The following is an 18,987-nucleotide window of genomic DNA, read 5'->3' as shown; positions in this document are numbered from 1 at the left end:
CCCTAATGGTCTCAAACTGTGATACAATGGGTGGCTTGACTAAACATAAATGCCCCAGTATTCGGAGCTATATTCTTGTTTATAGGTTAGAGTATTGCAGCAGTTAAATATCTGCTAAAGATAATGTGTTATCAGACTAACAGCAGAGAATGAATTATACTGTGACTAACATGTTTGTAAAAGCAGAAATTTGTCATTTTAGCCTCCACCCACAGTACTTTGCCTGGTGAGTTATAAAATGCATTACTCAGCAGGGGGTAGCGGTTATCAGGACTTGGTTGTACAACTTCAAATGAAAAAGGATCAATATTAAATGTTATATTTTCTAACATATCTGTAAATTCCCATTGTTAATATCAATAACTGCTTTTTTAATTACACAGTGATTAGACATTAGTCAAGTCTTTGCGATTCTTTTTATACCTGTTAATCATAATATGAGGCTGTGTTAAAGTAATATTACAATCACTTGCTATCAACATAATTTTTCTTTTTCATTGCCAACATTTAATCTTCTTTATAAACATTGAAGGGTTGGGCACAGACAACAATGTTTCACAGGGTAGGCAAAATCCCCCCCCCCTTGGGTCACTCATATTGTACACACCCTAGTAAACTTTCCCCTGCTGCCCAGAGCAACTGCGGGTAACCCGCCAGCAGCCACATTAGGGACCTTCTTTGACTTCCGGTGGATCAGGTGCGGACTTGCAGTGGGTCAGGTGACCTTGTGCTCATTACTGTGGATGCCCTTTGCAATAAGTAAGAAGTGCACAGCCCCCTGACCCACTGGAAGTCCTCCTGACATGGGACTTCACAAGATGAGCCCAAAAGTGACTGCTGGCAGCTCACTTTATTGCTTCTCTAGACACAAGTAGAAAGCTTAAAAATAATCTATTTGTAATAAATTTACATTTACATTTACATTATTACAGTTGGCAATAATACCACAGTTTTTTGGGGTTTTTTTTAAAATTCTTTTCAACACAAAGCAAATGAGATAAGATGAGCAGATACTGCTGCTCAGTAAATGTTTATTATTATATATTGGAAGATATAGGGATCATTTTATAACCAGGCATTTATGCCTTCAGGTTTGTCTTATAAAGTACTTTGCACACCCTAATTTACTAACCTTTATCGCAAGTACCCTGCGTATAGGGGTTTACAAAGCTGCTGGACTGCAATGCAAATTCTGTACTATAATAAACACAGTACTATTATATATTGGAAGATATAGGGATCATTTTATAACCAGGCATTTATGCCTTCAGGTTTGTCTTATAAAGTACTTTGCACACCCTAATTTACTAACCTTTATCGCAAGTACCCTGCGTATAGGGGTTTACAAAGCTGCTGGACTGCAATGCAAATTCTGTACTAGGCCCCTAACTATAATATATAATATATAGTACCAGTCTTTTCATATGAGGAGCACCTTATGGTCTCCCAAGGATCCAGGGTCTGGGTGTGGCAACATCTTACAATAAAATACAATACAACTTTATTGATCCCCTTGGGGGAAATAATTTTGTATGTAGGGTCCCAGCAATTGTTACAAAGTTAGACACAGGTTTAAAGTTACAAATACATAAATAGTTCGAGAGGAGCGCTCTTACATGTTGCTAGTTTGTTGGTTGCATACAAACATAGTTACAGGAAATTGCAATACAGCACAAAACAGGTTTTGTGAATACATTACATTACATATGGGGGAAGCAATTACGGTACAACAATATACTCGCCACAATAACAAACAGACATGGACTAGACAGACATGTGTAGGGGACACTACACGAGGGGTGACAGTTGTGGTGCTAACAGTGTTGTGGTGAACTAGTCGTGTACTGCTGATATTGGTTTGGCTGAAGAAACACTGCCTGTAGCTCCACTCAAAAGTCGGAGCCAATGCACCTACAGTAGCGTCATCTTCTGCACTATTGCTATGTTACACTTATGGTACAAATATGGTACAATTAGGTACAATTATGTTTTTTTTGAGGGTGCCACACATATATTTTACCCTTCAGGGTAAAATAAAAATAGTCTTAAAACAAACAAAGTCAAACCTTCTGATTAAAGAAGACCTACTATTTTACCAATCCTGAAGGGAGTCTTATGTCTTTGCACAGATGGAAACATAAAGCTGTACTTTTAGCTCTGTGGCATCAGAGAATTTAATTTACATGTTAAGTATATGGTACAAAGATAATATTTGAAGGAAGAGAATAACCTTTTATTTTATATTAAAAAATTATTGTATTCTGCATGATGTCATCCTGAAATATCAATATTTACATAGAATAAAATCTATCATTGTAAGATTATTAAAAGGTACATTTATTGAGCAGATACATTACTGTACTGCTAAATGAGAATGGGACAGCAGATGCTGAATTCACCCTGAGCTTTTCAGTTATTGCTGCAATTTTCTATAAATATTATGTTAAAGACAAAAATAAATTAAAGAAATAAATTAGACTGTTAGAAGTAATAATGATAATAAAGAGAAGAAGCCTCAGAGATTTGATGAGTCTAATCTAAATATAACATTACAATTAGAATCACACAGCTTTGTATTTCTTTACTTATCCAGTTTATAATAAACTGAATAAGTTTACATAATTCTGGGAATGTTAGAGTTGTAACAGTCTGTCTATGTTACAACAGCCTGGGAAGATATCAACATTTCTAATGTATAAAGGTAAAGATCTGATAGGTTGATTAGATTGTGAGTCCCATTGGGAACAGGGACAAGCTCTGTGCAGCGCTGCAAGTTTGACAAGTTTGGTCAATCTTCTGGAAAAGGTGTGGTTTGGGCATCTGCGCTTCCCCCAAACTTGAACACAAATCCGAACCCCACTGAAATCCCATTGATCCAAAAATGGCTGTAGAATGAGGGTAGTGAGGGGTAGAGGGCTGCAAAATGGAGGTAATAGCCAGGCAATTGACTTGCCAAAACATGGGCTACGAAAAGTACTATAAATAATAACATAAAAAATAAAATAAAGAAATAAAAAAAAATAAAATACAAATAAGAACAAATAAAATGCTGTTGTTAACATCAACGCACCATAATACGCTATGGAATATATTCCTATATGTAGGAGTATATGGATGCATTTATCACTGACACTGCACCTTAGGAAATATATGAATGAAGTCATCACTGACTCTGCTCTTCAGGACAAAACGGATGCAGTTATTAACAATAATGCACTGTTAGAATAAACGGATGCAGTTGCCATGGACACTGGACTTCAGCAATAAACAGATGAAGCTATCATTGACACTTCACTTTAGGAATAAACAGATGTAGTTATCACTTAGGGCATATTCAGACGTCTGTCTGCTGGGATGTATAGGCCGGCATATTATTATAATTTGTGGCCCCATAGACGGCAATGGCGGCCCGGCAGCGGTACTGTGCTACACATGCATGGCACCATTCCGCGCCATACTAGGGGAAAAGATTGAGCATGCGCTTTTATCTATGGAGGGGGCAGGGGTCATCTCCTCCTCCTCTCCAGCGCACAGCGGTATGCAGCCGGGCAGGCATACAGCTGTGTGAATGTACCCTTACACTGCACTTTAAGAATAAACAGATGCATTTATCACTGTTTGTCAGTGTCACTCACAGCCTTCTCTCTCTACCAATCATTCTGCAGACTGGCCATGGCTGTGGTTGTTAGGGGCTAAATATACTGGTTGATTGGCTACTCTGCTGCCCATTAACCAGAGTTATCAGGTATGGCTAAAAATTGAACCCTGTTCTGGCAAAAGTCCTGGTCCAATCATCACTAATTACCATATCAGAAATGTCCAATTTGAATGAGAGCCAAGCTGCATTTAAACAGCCTGGTGACTTCCACATACATACTCTGTATTTCTTCTGGCACTGGATGTAACCAAAACCAATTGAAGGATGAGGGCCAGAGCTTTGGACTACACTGATGTGTTTTGATAACCTATCCTGTTGTGTAAAGGCCTTTGAACATTATGCTGTACTTTATTTTGTGTCTTCACTTTTCTGCATTACAAGCCTTAATGTTACATCTAGTAAAATATAAGTACATTTAGACTAATGAAATATACAAGACACTGCTATTTTTCATAATGACAATGAAGGATCACTACTGACTAATGTTTTGAGGTAGCCCTAGACCTTTCCCCAAACTAAGCCTAGATGTTCCTGCTAAAATAGCCACAATTCTTAAATGTGACAGTGTGTAAAATGACTAATCATAGGCAAAGTTAGAAAAATGACAGAACACTTTTGGTTGTAATGCTACAGTTGAGGCTAGATTTTATCTGCCTCGGGATCTAATTCACTCTACAATGATTTTACATATTTTGTAATTAACAATCATCTTTCATTATCATTAGTGTGCATATATTACAGCTCTTCACATTCCAGCTGAGCAATGTAGCTTAGCTTCTAAAGTGTATGCAGTAATGATATCTAGAACAAGGCTTCGGGCGACCCACCAACAGAATAACAAAGATAACTTTTAATACTGACAAACTTTATTTCCATTTACATAAATATATGGTCTGATGCTGACGGAGATTTGCAGAGCTTAGCTTAAAACAGCATCAAATCCTTTTGAATTGGGCTGTATTTTCTCTTCGGATATCGATAACTTTGCAAATGAACTATTTAAGTCTCAAACAATTTATTTAAAGAAAAAAAATGTAGAAGGTCATTAAATCACTAAGGATCTCCTGCCAACAACACAATCCTGTTTTCAGAATACTAAAAGTCAGCCTCATTATCAAGCCACACAACTGAAATATATAATCTGTAGAAGCAAATCCACTGCAAAACACAAGAAAAATAAGCTACCACAAAGCTCCATTAGGATTTAGTAGCTATTGACTATAGAAAACATGATTTCACAACTCTAGGTCAGCGAATTTATTCTGTGTTTCAGATTAGATTTGCTTTACAGTGAAATGACGTTAATCCACAATACCAGGCATGGCCCAATGACAAAAGTAGTACTGTTTCTGGAAAATGAAAATATTTTTGTAGTAAAACTTTTGAAATAAATAATAATTATTAGTTGAGAATTAAACGGTGCAAGTAAACTTTGTAATATACTTCATTAAGTAAAGCAGATTCTGGGTGACTTTATTCAACTTCTTTCTCCTAAATTGAGCAGTGTACCTGACAGCCTTTTGAAATCTATCCTACTCAGACAGATCAGAAGGTTAATAATTAACTATTAACTTCCATACTTCGAGAACACTTTGTTTTCTGATTTGGGTCGCACAGGAGATTACACTATTCAGTGAAAGTCTGTAAAGAGTTGAAAAATTCGATACTTTATCGGGATTCTTTCTCTCACAGCTGTCAGAGGACAGGATAGAAAGCGGATTTAGACAAACTGCTTAAATAAGGAGGAAAAGAAGGGGGAAAGCAGCACACACTAACATATTTCTATAATGACATATCACATGTTTACAATTATCATTTACACTATTGATTTATATACTTTTGGTGAATGTTTAGGTACACCTTAAAGGGGTTTTCCCACAAACTAAAGTTAGGCCCCTGTGCTGAGACCCGCACAGCTCGCAAAAGCTAGTCCTATTAGGCCTGTTCATGGGAAAACCCCTTAAAGGAAACCTACCACTTAGAATGGCAGGGGTAAGCTGTAAGTACCTAGCACCAGCTCAGGGTGAGCTGGTGCCGGTACTGACTTTCATTAGTGTTATAAACCGCGGTATCGCGGTTTTAACACTTTTTAAACTTTAGAGCAGAAGACGCTTCGGCGCTGCGTGCGCACGCCTACATAGGAAATAGCGGAGATGTTGCGCGCGGACGGTCGCGCGCAGCGCCGAAGCCCCTTCTGCTAAAGTTTAAAAAGTGTTAAAACCGCGATACCGTGGTTTATAACACTAACGAAAGTAAGTACCGGCACCAGCTCACCCTGAGCTGGTGCTCGGTACTTACAGCTTACCCCTACCATTCTAAATGGTAGGTTTCCTTTAAGCCATTTTAAGCTTAGTTTACAGAGAATGATTTTCTGATATACAGTAAGCTATTTAATGTACAATCCAATATGCCGTAATAACTATGTTTGCATCTTTCTAGTCATACATACACTGAAGAATAGCTCAATTTCTGTATTTAGTCAAAGATAGGTTTGTTAAGACACAGACAATTGTGCCACTATAAATATTCCCAGTGAAGAATAACCTGTGTATAAACACTGGTGGCCATTTTTAACCACTTCCTCACTGCCGTACAACTATATACGTCTTACGAAGCTGAGTCCTCTCTATACGCAGCAGGTGTCAGCTGTACTATACAGCTTAAACCTGCCAGTAACTTCCACAGTCGGTAGTGGTACAGATTGTGGTAGTTGACTTGTTTGCTCTTATGAATAGTGTCCTATACAACGACCACTTGAAACCGTAGTTGGCTTATTCAAATTTTACTTAGTTGTTGTATATACAAATATTTACATATGTTTCATTTCACTTTTCATATCTTCTTATACATTTGATACATTTTCATGACGTGCAATACGTTTTAGGCTAGTAAGGATAATAATGTGAGTTTGCTAGTATCTAGACATATCTGGAGTTTCACCTCTCTCGGCGTTCAGCGGTGTCTTCACACTACTCACTTAGACCCCAGGGCTGAGCCATGACTTAGACTAGACTGAGTCTAAGTCATGGCTCAGCCCTGGGGTCTAAGTGAGTAGTGTGAAGACACCGCTGAATGCCGAGAGAGGTGAAACTCCAGATATGTCTAGATACTACCCTGTTTCCCCTAAAATAAGACATCCCCCAAAAGTAAGACCTAGTACAATTTTGTTCAGGCTTAGAAATATAAGGCCTCCCCTGAAAATAAGACCTAGCAGCAGTCATTGCAGCAGCTCCCCCCACACTATACATTAGTATTAATCTTTTAGATGCTGCAGAAAGTTGTGAAATGGGGAAGAATTAATGGCATTAAATCACTGACTGTTGTGCTGCTAATGTGATCCCAGCAGCTCCCAGGATAAGAAGGGACATTTATGGAAAGTGCTTTTACTAAACATGAGAGACTGGGGCCAATGATTCTAATAGAAATGGATTCACAGGAAATACAGCATGAAATTCAGAGTTTGGAGAGTCATAAGAGAAGTAGATTTTTTGTTCAACGATAAATGTAAATTCTTGTTCATGGAAAAATAAGACATCCCCTGAAAATAAGACCTAGTGCCACTTTAGGAGCAAAAATTAATATAAGACACTGTCTTATTTTCAGGGAAACAGGGTAGCACACTCACATTATTATCCTTACTAGCCTAAAACGTATTGCACGTCATGAAAATGTATCTAATGTATCAAATGTATAAGAAGATATGAAAAGTGAAATGAAACATATGTAAATATTTGTATATACAACAACTAAGTAAAATTTGAATAAGCCAACTACGGTTTCAAGTGGTCGTTGTATAGGACACTATTCATAAGAGCGATTCGTTTGGAGGATAAGGAGATCCTGCCTAGTCCTAGACCGTTGTTATAAAAATATACACCTCTGTTAAATTATCAATATTTCTATTAGTTGACTTGTTTGACCATGACACCTAACAGGTCTGTTCATGGGAGCAGTCATGTTTAAATGCCGCTCAGCGCCCCCAGTGACATCAATGGAGGGTGCTGATCAATTGCCATGATCACTGGGAGATTGTTTAAGGTTCTCATACCAGTACCGTATATACTCGAGTATAAGCCGAGACCCCTAATTTTACCACCAAAAACTGGGTAAACATATTGACTCGAGTATAAGCCGAGGGTGGGAAATGCATTGGTCACAGACCCAACCAAGTATATAGCCAGCCAGCCCCCTATAATATACAGCCTGCCCCCAGTAGTATACAGTCTTCCCCCAGTAGTATACAGCCTGACCCAGCCTGCCCCCAGTAGTATACAGCCTGCCCCCAGTAGTATACAGCCACCCTAGCCTGCCCCTGTAGTATACAGCCACCCCAGCCTGCCCCCAGTAGTATACAGCCACTCCAGCCTGCCCCCAGTTGTATACAGCCACTCCAGCCTGCCCCCAGTTGTATACAGCCACTCCAGCCTGCCCCCAGTAGTATACAGCCACTCCAGCCTGCCCCCAGTTGTATACAGCCACTCCAGCCTGCCCCCAGTTGTATACAGCCACTCCAGCCTGCCCCCAGTAGTATACAGCCACCCCAGCCTGCCCCCAGTAGTATACAGCATGCCCCCAGTAGTATACAGCATGCCCCCAGTAGTATACAGCCACCCCAGCCTGCCCCCCAGTAATATACAGCATGCCCCCAGTAGTATACAGTCAGCCCAGAATTAAAAAAAATAAACTATTTACTCACCCTCCGGTGGTCCCGATGCGCAGCGCTGCTCCCCCGATGTCATCGCGGCTCCTCTTCTGGCATCCAGCCAGTGGATGCTCAGTGTTTCAAGGACCACCATCGTCGAATGCAGCTGCCCTATTTACCCAACCAATTGCTCCCTCGTGTAGACATGAGTTGAGTACACCGACTTACAGTATGATCATGCCTGTGCCAAAAGAGTTTAGCGCGCTATAACTGCTTGGTTCTGCATTTTAAGTTTTGTATTCGCCTCTGTATTCAATTACTGAGTATCCTACATTCAACTTTACCACCTGTGTAATGTTTTATATGTGCTCCTTCAGATTTCCATTTTTGCTGTATGTTTCTGGTGTTTAGCCTGTCTTTATGTATTCTATAACGCATAAGCACTGTAAAAACCATGTAAGTTTTATATTGTAGTGTGTACAAAGGATGATTCACATTCACTGCTTAATATGCTCTGTAGAAGCTATCTTTGTAGTTATAAAAGTTGACTGTATGCATACATTTAGTCGTAGCTGAAGATAAAATTTTAGATAACTAGACAAAGTGCCTTTATGTAGCAAACAAAAACTTTTTGTCATGGAGAATATTTCATGCTCGAATACTGTAAATATTGTGGATGGTTCTGATGTGTTTTACTAAAAACATCAGAGAGAGAATGTGTCATCCCAAAGCAGTCTTTATGGTAAAAAAAAAGTTTAGATATATTGCCGCAGAATTTCGAAGACTATTAAGAAAACTGGCCAAAAAGAAAAAATGCAAACATTTGCAGTTTACTTTCATGTTGTCTTATTAAATAAGCCTCAGGGTCCGGGAGCTCAATAACTGCCTTTTCCTTTGGCTATTCAGAAAGTTGAAGGAGAAGCATGCTACTTGTGTCTTTCATATACAATATGACTGGCAATGAATCCATAGCTTCTTGTTTTAAACCTTAAAATACTGCCAAAGATCAAGGTAAGGAGTCAAGGAGAATTTGAAGCCGAGCTGGTGGAGTGTATATATTTTCATCTTGGCCTTATTACAATCCTGACATGACCGGAGACATAGGAATGTTGATACAGTGTTATCCAGGCTACATGGAATGCATCCATTTTTCATGTCTAGCAACTTCTAATTGGAACGTAACAGCTGAAGATGACAGCATGACATTTTTTTTCAAAAACATTTGGAGATTTTAAGTTCTGGCCAAATGTCTGTCTAGCAATGTCGATCACAGTAGGGAACACTGAAACGCACAGATCTACATGTTGTCTCTTTGCCATAGTGCATAACTACCTGAGACTCTTTGTGCCCCTACTACCTATTTAATCATTAAATATTACTTCATGTCTCTTAGACTGTGACATTAAAACCAATTCCTCAGGCTACCCGCAGAAAACCCTGCCAAATCTTGACCGTAAAACCTGACCTTTTTTCAGCCATCCATTTTTCACAGATCCTCATAGATCCTGATATCCTCATAGATCACAGATCCTGATACTAAATGAGCAAAGTATCCGTGTTTTTAATGGATATGTTTTAACAGATACAGTGCTCTTTATTAGTATCAGTTAAAAATATATATTATAATTTAGTATGCTCAGTCTGAAAAAGGAATAGAGTATTTGATGGTACAAAATGATACAAAACAAGACCAAGTGTCTTACATACAAAACCATGTTAAATTAAGGACGGAAAAGGATCATCTCTTAGCTATCAGTTACTTTAGACGGACACAATTGTGCTGGAGTTCATGTCCAACTGTCCACAGAAATAACGGATGATGAAAAAAACGAATACTAATGGACACTGTTAAATTTCCATTGAAATCAATGGAGAATAAACAGATCCATTAGTCATCCGTTATTAACATTACAAAATGGAATGCGAAGTGTTAGGCTGAATGCAGATGTGAACTGGCCGTTACCTTTATTTTAAATAAAATATTTATATATAAATGTTATCTAAGGGGTTAAATTTATAGTAGGAGACTCTCTGTCAGTGTATGCCAGGCCCCTGCTGCAATAGAATAGCCTCAGTTTCTGAACTTGTGCAAACACCATGGGGGCGCTAAAGCAGCCCGCACCATGATGTAATACCAAAACGGTGCAAATTTAGGTTAAAAAAATATATATATTGCTTTTAGCACCTAAAAGCACCTACATCGAATGGAATTTACAACAAAATACAATTTGCAGATATTGGAAGAGATTTGTTATACCCCTGAAACTGGTCAGATTCTATTGTGGGTATGCTACTAATTTTATACTTTTCAGTGCAAAAGGTAAATGCTTCAGTGAAATTCCAGAACATAAATTTATTTTTTTTTATATTTAAAATGTGTTCTGATTTCTTTATTAACTTTTTGCATTATGTGTGGATGACATTTCATCTGTCCCAAACATGTGCTTTTCCCACCCAAGGTTTGCCTGAAGCAATCCAAGTTTTGGGTTGCAGTCACTACCACTTTGTGTAACAGATTTATCTCTTTTTAGTGCAACAAAATTTACAGGGTTAGAAAGTATTGGAAAAAAAATCATGGTTATAATACAGTCCAAAGGATTCTTCAGTGTCATATTCATTCTCATATGTATTTGAAAAGACAGTTCTTTTAACAGATCCATTCTTTTATGGGGTTCTTTGATCCATTTCATATATACGGTAGAATATAGCAAAATGGTAAAGATTTATGTAACAAAAGAGTGTTTTTTAACAGCATAATTATTTTTACGATGTTTAGTGCAAAGTTTTTAAAGGTCTACAAATTCAGGTTTATTTTATAGTTTTGAACATTATGCACTTTATTTAATTACACACTTTTAAGCACATAATTGTAAAATGCATAAAGTAAGATCCTGAAATTGTCGGGAAAAAAGGTTATTTGTCTATAAAACCTTTTTACTTTTTACCGTGTAATTACGTTGGCCATCTATTTCCGTGACCTGAACTTGTTTAACCTGATCTTAAAAATAGAACCACATTGCCAGAGGCTAAGGGGCAACATATTGTTTTATACACTTGAACTGCCGCTAGAAATCCAGCCTCATTTTGCGATTCATACAAATTTAATGCACCTGCTGTGGTTCATATGAAGCAGCAGGATACATTGGATGATAAAAGTTTAAGGCAGAATCGAAAAAATATACTGCGAGCTGCGGGATCTTTTGGTGTGTTTTAAAATCTATTGAATTAGACATTGGCAGACGAAACGGGAGCTCAAGAATGCTGAGCCGAACAATTTCAGTTTGCTGCATTTGCCTGTATCAAGCATATGAGTTAAGTTAAAAAGCCTCTGACAACAAATGCTCTATTACTAAGACTTGTGTACAGTATGGATACAAACATATGTATATGAACTACATCTGTATTATGATTATGAGAATCACAGGGATATGTCACTGATCCACAATCACAAAGATGGGGTATAAATGTCTTTGATGGCATAATCTGTTGGGGCAGTCACAGCTTTATTAAAGAGTGCAGAATACAAGACATATATTTGTCAGAAATAATAATTCTAGATGTATTCATACTATATTTTGTTTTTTTAGGTTTTACCCCACTAAACTACTAGTCCCCCTCAGGTAGAGGAAATGTTCTTTCTAGAATTTCTTCTTCTATGTGAAATCTCCCCAAAAATATGGCTCTTCTCACCCAAATTTCACATGAGATGAGTCAAGTTATTAGATATTTTATATTATATTGAAATACTATAAATACTGTATGTGTATAAATACAAAAGAATATGTACTAGGGCTACATCTGCATAGATTGTTGTATAAATACATGTTGATAATATACACTTTGTACAATATAAGTAACAGGTATTCCAGTTTAGGTCTATTGATTAATATTTTTAATAAATTATGGTAATTTTATATAAAGAGATATGTTATTTTGTTGGGATAGAAAAACACACACAGGAATTGTAGACTAGTGGCACAACATTTCTCACCTTTGCCAAGGTGGCACCTCACTTAATTTCCTTAGCTTACAATTATGCAACTATCCATCTGATTGCTAAAGAATTGATACTAGTAGTGTGATCCCTTCAGAAATTTAGATTCTCTACAGTCTATTAAAACAAAACTAATAGATTATTCCAAACACCTAAATGCCACCTTCAAAATTATGATATTGCCAAAATTCCTATATCTATTTAGAACACTTCCCATACAAATTAACAAAACTTTCTTCCATAAAGCCAAGTCCCACCTAGAGATTTATCTGGCAAAATAAAAAACCTAGAATTACCCGCTCCTTAAATTCATTTGCCATATGTAAACATTTCTTCAATTGGATGTCATTTAAAAAAAAAATGTTCCTGTGTGAAGATAAATTTTCATAAATGTAGCCATGTTGTCCCTTGGAAACAAGATGGCTTCCTCGGGAACGACCACCTCACATTTTGGCAGCAGTGACCAGACATGCGCTATTGAGCCCTGCCTGACCACATGTCTTCAGCGTTCATTACTACAGAACGGCTGTGGGACTTGCAGTATCTCTCAGACATTACATATACAAAAACCTCTTATTTTGTTGTGCACAGTCCTTGGGACCATATCACTACATTTATGGGAAATTATCTTGACACAGGAACATTTTTTTTTAATGACATCTAATTGAAGAAATGTTTATATATGGCAGTTTAATGAAACAATGTGAATGCTCAGATGAAAATACCCCTTTAATGACCAAAAGAAGAGAAGCAGGAGGATTACCTAAGAGATAGGCCATATCTTTATGGCAACAAAACTGGTGATCATGCAACACTGGAAATCAATAGAAGCCCCCCTTATGAATGAGGTTATAGAGCAGATAAAAAGGACCTGTGCTTACGAGAAAATCTTGGCATACCAGCTCTCAACTATATCAAAGTTAACCAAAACTTGGGACACCTGGATGACTAGTACTTTCTACAACCACTAGCTTTATAAATGGTCATCACCATACAACCTAGTACAATTAAAATGCCCAACATAATAAGATGTAAAGAGATAGCTATCTGTTGCCAAACCAAAATAATTCCAGCACCCTCTGTGTAGGCTTCATCCCAAAAGTTGTTGTTTATTTTTTTTTATTTTTTTTTTATAACTTGGTTTTGATAGATTGGCTAAGTTCCATTAACTTTATTATGTTATGTTATCATTTAAATATGGACCCATCTCTAACTATGCAAAAGAGACAAAGAAGGATAACAGCACCAGATCCAGGTCACTGGACAGGCACACTCCAGTTAACCCAAAACTCAGCTGAACATTAAGGTTGATCTTCATAAATGTATGACTAACTGATCAACAGTTGTAATGTTTAAAGATATCTGTCCAATGATTACTCTGCAACCAAGTATGTTGGGTTGCAGCACAAACTACTGTATGTAACATTGCTTTGTTCATTGAAAAAAAAAAAAAACATTAAAAAAGAAATTTAGATTCTAAGAAACTTAGATTCTAAGCAGAGTCTTATTAAGTTTAAATAAATTTAATATACAAAAGTACAGTGCACACAAAATATACAATTGTCAGGTAAAAAGGTTATAAAACAATATACTGTATATACTCGAGTATAAGTGGACCTGAGTAAGCCAAGGTACCCAGTTTTAACCCAAAACACTGGGAAACCCACTGACTCGAGTGCAAGCCGCGGGTGGGAAATGCATTGGTCACAGCCGGTCACATATAGCCAGCCAGCCCCCTGTAGTATAAAGCCTGAGAACCCCTGTAGTATGCCAAAAAAAAAAAAAAATTTACACTGTACCTTTCCGACATCTCACGTAGGTCCTCTTCTGCTTCCGATGCCACCTCGGGGCCTTCGGTACTTTTTGGGTTCTTCCGCTCCTCTTCGGGTCTACACGCACAGCCAGCACACAAAATGACGTCAGCAGAGGTCGCATTAACGTCTCACCAAGCGCCATAGAAGCACAATGAGGCACCATTTCCCCCCAAAATAATTGCCATGCGACAAAGTACGCAGGCTGAGCGGTTGGGCGTGTGCTGCAAAGGTGAGGAATATCAGTGGCGCGATTGCAGTGCATACCGGGACACTCCGCAGGACACGTGACGCAGTGATCTGTCAGCGGCGCGTTGGAGAGACCCCCAGCTAGAGTGCAGGCCCCGGGGGAGACATGCGGGCTTCGGGGCTGCTGCTCCAGCTCTCCCGGCAGGCGTGTGTGTGTCAGCGATTATGTGATTCTGGCGGGACCGGAGAGCAGGGCCAGGTGAGTGCAAACTCTGACCAGACTGTACTCACTGCACTCTATGTGTACTGTGCGTAGTGAGTGGGCCAGGTCCCGTGTGCTTGCTTTGTGTATACTATGTGTAGTTTGTGTGCATGCGGTGTTTAGTTTGTGTCCGTGCCGTGTGGCGTGTGTAGTGCGTGTTACTCTCTGCAGGTCTCTGTATACACATCACTGATAACCGTGATCCAATGGACCGTTGCCATTATTACTTTGATATCTGTGATCTATATATAGGATTAGCAGTGAACATATTTGCCCCTGTAAAAAATTTGTAATTTAAAAAAAAAAAAAAAATTAAGTTAAAAATAAACAGTGTAAAAAAAAAAAAAAAAAAAGTGTAACACCCTCAAAATAAATTAAATAAATTTAGAGGCATCAGCCTTGGCCTTCTCTGTTGGGGGGTCTGGGGCCGGCATCAGCCCCAGCCTACTCTATAGGGGGAAGGTTTCTGGGGGCCGTTATCAGCTCTAATCCGCTTTGTGGGGGGGTCTAGCTTGGGCGTCAACCCCAGCCCATTCTATAGGGAGTGTTTTTGTCAGCCCTGGTCCGTTCTGTGCAGGGGGGGGGGTCTAGCTTCGGCGTCAAATCTGGTCCACTTTATGGGGGTTTTAGGGCCGGAATCAGCCCTGACCCGCTCTGTAGGTTAAGACAATGAAAAAGTTGTGCACCACTTGTACCAAAAATAAATAAATAAATAAATTCAGGCTTTAATGATTTTCTTGTTTTAATAGACCTTTATTAGATTGTTAATAGACATTAATAGATATATATACGACTAGGAGTTATATATTTGTATTACTGAAAATTTCATACTCCTCCTCGGCTAAAAATACTCCTCAAAAATGGTAAAAGGAGTATTATTACCCTTCCAGAAAAATGTTAGTGCGACCTTTGGACGTCAGCCACTTGCCGCCTTTATATTTTGTGAGTCACCAGCATCACAAGGGGACCCGAAGAGAGCGGAAGAACCCTGAAGCGGATCCGAAGGACCTGAGGCGGCAGCATCGGACGGCAGCATCGGACCTATGGGGGACGTCGGAAAGGTGAGTACAGTGTCAAATTTTTCCTGTAGACTCGAGTATAAGCCGAGTTACGGTTTTTCAGCACAAATTTTGTGCTGAAAAACTCGGCTTATTCTCGAGTATATACGGTACATACTAAACATGCAAAACAGTCAAAAATAGGAGAAAAAAAATTGCCTAATTAAATAGTTGCACTTACTTGCCGCTGTGAGACCCAGCTAAGAATTCTTGAGCAGTTTTTCAGATGGTATTGAAGTCTTAAGATGACTGATAGAGTAGATGGTGGCATGTTATTTGGAAATCTCTACCAAATCCCGCCCTCTTTGTGATTTGATAGGGTGTGGCTACACCTGTACGAAGGTGTAAGCTTGGGGACATATTCCTAAATATTCCATATCTTCTTCCAGTGGTCTCCTAAGAAGAATATATTCCCAGCACATTTCCCAGCATGAATTTACAAATTCAACAATACCAAACAACACCATTATGTCCAATTGTCTAATAACTATATTGTTTACTTCCTAACTCCGAAATCCTTGGCGCTCAACACTTGAAAGGTAACTAAGGACCCTGATAAGCGATTCATCGACAAGTTGAAATCTATGAATTATGACAAGGCTGCCTTTGAAGTATAGTTTTGCCATTATCCTAAATAGTCAAATTACGAAAACAAGGCATATACATGGCATTTGGGGTCAGAAGGTCTGCAGCAATAAACATTTTCTATTCATGGGCAGAAGAACACAGAGGGGGTGCAGAGGCAGATTTGGCCTAGTGTCTAGTTGTGAATTTATCTGACCCTTCTGTTCTTTTAATCAACTACTCTTTAATCCAGGAAACCTGTCTAGAAGGGATAATCTTCTAATCGGCTTCTACGCCAGTTTTCTACCCACCCCATGCCTGCGTTCTTTTTCAAAAGAAGCAAACTTCAAGGTGGTCCACCCTGGCGTATGTTTGCTCGCCGGCCATGCTACCCACCCGAGATGCTTCAGCCTGATCTATCAGTAGCAACAAGGGGGGCATGGCCCCTATTTTACATATGATAAATCTCTATCCGAGTTTTAAATGTAAGTAAGAGACTGGAGGTGGCTTCACTCAATAAATCATGGCCTATTATTACCATGGCATATTTTTACCACGCATAGAAACATACTTTTGTGTCATTTTAAAGAGAATAAAGACAATATACAAAAAAGAAAACAAGAGGGTGGTGCCTCGTGTGATAATGTCAATACAGATAAGGGATACCCAGGCAATTGAAGCAGCAAACGCGCACATTCCACACCCTACTGCTGTTCTGTGGATCTTTTCGGAACACTTTGCTTTTGGTCTGACGAGGGGAGTTTACCCGAAACGTTTTACCTTTTCTATGCTTCATTTAAAAGCATTTGGAATGAAGCTAAATTAGTGTTTCCTTGACGAGGAAGACCATGTGCATCTAAAGTTACCAGCGCACCACTTTAAGCTGTTTTTCTTCTCCTCTTGCATTATTAAAGACAGAATATCATCTTTTAGATCACATAGTTCTATGAGCCACAGAATCAGAGATGCAAACAACTAAAGACATACAGTAGTTAGAAATGCAAGCTGCAGATAAAAGATCCAGTTCCCGCCTAATGGTGAACTGCCTAAATGTCTAGTTCTGTAGCTTACAGAACCATTAACATTGTGTGATCTGAAAGAGGAGATTCTTATCTTTAATATGACACATGGTTTCTTTGCACCATGATAGGGGCTTCTGAAGAGACGGTCTCCCTGCAACTAATAAATATGATGCATCTCATGTGAAAAAGAGGTGAGAAACGTCATATATGCCTGACTTCGGTGGAAATTTTTATATCATTTGGGCAAGTTTCTACATTAAAAAGTGGAAATTTTAAAAGGGACATGTCATACCCTTCCTGGGGGGGGGTTAGTAGTTTAGTGGGGTAAAACCTGGTGACAGGTTCTCTTTAAGTAATTGCACTTTTCATTATTTAGATTTCATACAAATAATTCTTGCTATATTAATTGACATTTAAACAGTTTTTAATGAGACAATACAATTATCCTGCATTTAAAAAGGGGTTCCTGGAGGAGACTCTGTAGCAGCTGGGGCCAAGTCCATCTATGTCAAAGCGCTGTAGAACTATCCCCATGCTCAAGTTTCGGATTAATGCATCTCTTAAATGCCATCCGCTCCCACCCACTTACTCAGGGCATCCAAATAGCTGCGTTTAGTTCTCTGCTTTTGCGGACAATGTCCTAATATACATCACCGAACCAGAGACGTCACTACCCCATTTTATGGAAGTCTTGACAACCTCAGGTAATTTAAGCAACCACAAAGTTAACATTACGAAATTGGTGGAGATGAGACAGGGGCTCAAACCGCTCACTGTTCAGTCCTTGCAAGCCTGTTTCCCCTTCATTTGGCATGCAGATTCTTTTACATATTTAGAGATTTTGAATTGGCTCCTTTGGTCTAACTCCCCCCAGAATAGCAAAATCCACACTGATCCGCAGAAAGCACCTGTGTGTCCTGGGACTCTTGGATTGTTAAGGTTACTATGTCACTGCCACATTAACTCAGGTACTAGACTGGTTTCATCACAGGTGTGATAAACTCTGGGTGGACAAAGAAATCGGCACTCTCCCCATGCCTCTTATAGTCTCTACCCTGGACTACCGTGTACCGGTCTTGTGATCATCTTCTTGCTAAACTGCAATTTGTAGCTGAACAGTTGTTTTGGACTTTGAAATGGATGCCTAGAACATTTCACCTTATTGACTATGATGGTCCTCTTATCCCAATTACAGACAACCCCGATTTTGCCATCCTTTCTGTCACCCTCCCATCCCATTGAGGTGGTTTCTACAAGGTGTGCATTTGAGCTGTGCCATACACTCTTATTCTCACGTAAAACACAAGAAACTAATTTTAAAATTTTGTCCAGGTGGTATTGGGTACCAGCAAGAGTAGATTCAATTTATCCTTGCCGTCTCACGGAATGTTGGAGATGCAGACAGGCTCCAGCACTATGCTTCACATCTGGTGGGGTTGTCCATAGCTCCAACCTTTTTTGGGATAAGTTTAGTATGGGAATTTGCATCTTGACTGCAAATGACACCGCTGCCCTTTTGCCATCTCTATTCCCTCAGTCGGCCTTAAAACACTCCTTGATAGGCTTTGTCCTCATTACAGCTCACTCGTTACTCCCTCGCTTGTGGAAAACCGTGCGCGTCCCTTAAATCACTGACCTCTTCAGATATCTCCTGATCCTCAACAAAATGAAAAAACACAAACTATCCAGTCCCTCCCGGTATGATCACTGTGTCGTGGATAAACACAGTATTCCAACAGTCCCCATCCTTTACTACAATCAATTGAATGAAAAAATGTACTGCTCAT

This window comes from Engystomops pustulosus, chromosome 4 (genome assembly GCF_040894005.1).
Source record: "Engystomops pustulosus chromosome 4, aEngPut4.maternal, whole genome shotgun sequence".
Classification (NCBI taxonomy): domain Eukaryota; kingdom Metazoa; phylum Chordata; class Amphibia; order Anura; family Leptodactylidae; genus Engystomops; species Engystomops pustulosus.
Note: the sequence above shows the minus strand (reverse complement) of the source record.